This window comes from Benincasa hispida, chromosome 12 (genome assembly GCF_009727055.1).
Source record: "Benincasa hispida cultivar B227 chromosome 12, ASM972705v1, whole genome shotgun sequence".
In the NCBI taxonomy this organism is placed as follows: Eukaryota; Viridiplantae; Streptophyta; class Magnoliopsida; order Cucurbitales; family Cucurbitaceae; genus Benincasa; species Benincasa hispida.
In genome coordinates this window covers 71,924,759-71,925,869 of record NC_052360.1, presented here as the reverse complement: position 1 = coordinate 71,925,869, position 1,111 = coordinate 71,924,759, and positions in this window count along the sequence as shown.

Here is a 1,111-nt window from a genome sequence, read left to right as displayed (position 1 = left end):
TAACCCTTTGCCATAAGTCAAGCCTTGAAGGTTTGTACCTTCCCATCAGCAGCTTGTTTACGCTTGTAGATCCATTTACAACCTATAGGGCGAACCCCATCAGGCTGATCTACAAGATCCCATACTGAGTTGAAGTACATTGACTCCATCTCGAGATCCATGGCCTTGACCCATTCATCCCGGTCAATATCTTCCATTGCCTTCTTATAAGAAAATGGATCCTCAACGTCGCCATCTGTTACCATAGCAAGGATTTCCGTGAAGTCCATATAGCAAACGGCTGGGTTCGCAACCCTCCCACTACGTCAAGGTTCCCAAACCTCTTGAGGTGGAACTGAACTACTGGATGAACCCCCATCAACAACTATTGTTGATGTAGCAGGCTCTTCAACAACTCTTGTTGAAGTTTCAATAGTTTCATTGGAAAGCTCACGTAACACGACTTTGTTTCGTGGACTGTACTCCCTTATATGATCTTCCTTCAAGAAAGTAGCGTTTTTTGAAATAAACACCCTATTTTTCGTCGGATCATAAAAATAACCCCCTTGTGTACCTTTGGGGTAGCCTACAAAGAGGCATAACCTCGACCGTGGTTCAAACTTCTTGGGATTAGCCTCAAGCACATGTGTAGGGCAACCCCAAATGCAAAGTGACGTAAACTAGCTTTATTCCCGTTCCACAACTCCAAAGGAGTTCTTTCAACACTCTTGGAGGGAACACAATTGAGTATGTATACCGCAGTCTCCACTGCGAAACCCCAAAATGAGTTCGGTAAGGAAGCGTAACTCATCATCTAGCGAACTATGTCTAACAAGGTCCTATTTCTCCTCTCCGCTACACCATTCTGCTGAGGTATACCCAGCGTCGAGAGTTGGAAAACGATTTCATGTTCTATCAAATAGTCCTAGAAGGCAGAGTCCAAAAACTCTCCACCTCGATCTGATCGAAGTGTTTTAATCCATCTATCTAATGCGTTTTCAACTTCAGCCTTGAACTCTTTGAACTTTTGAAAGGATTCAGACTTCTATTGCATAAGATAAACATACCCGTACCTGGAGTAATCAATAGTAAAACTGATAAAATACTTATAGCCACCTCGGGCTCGCACATT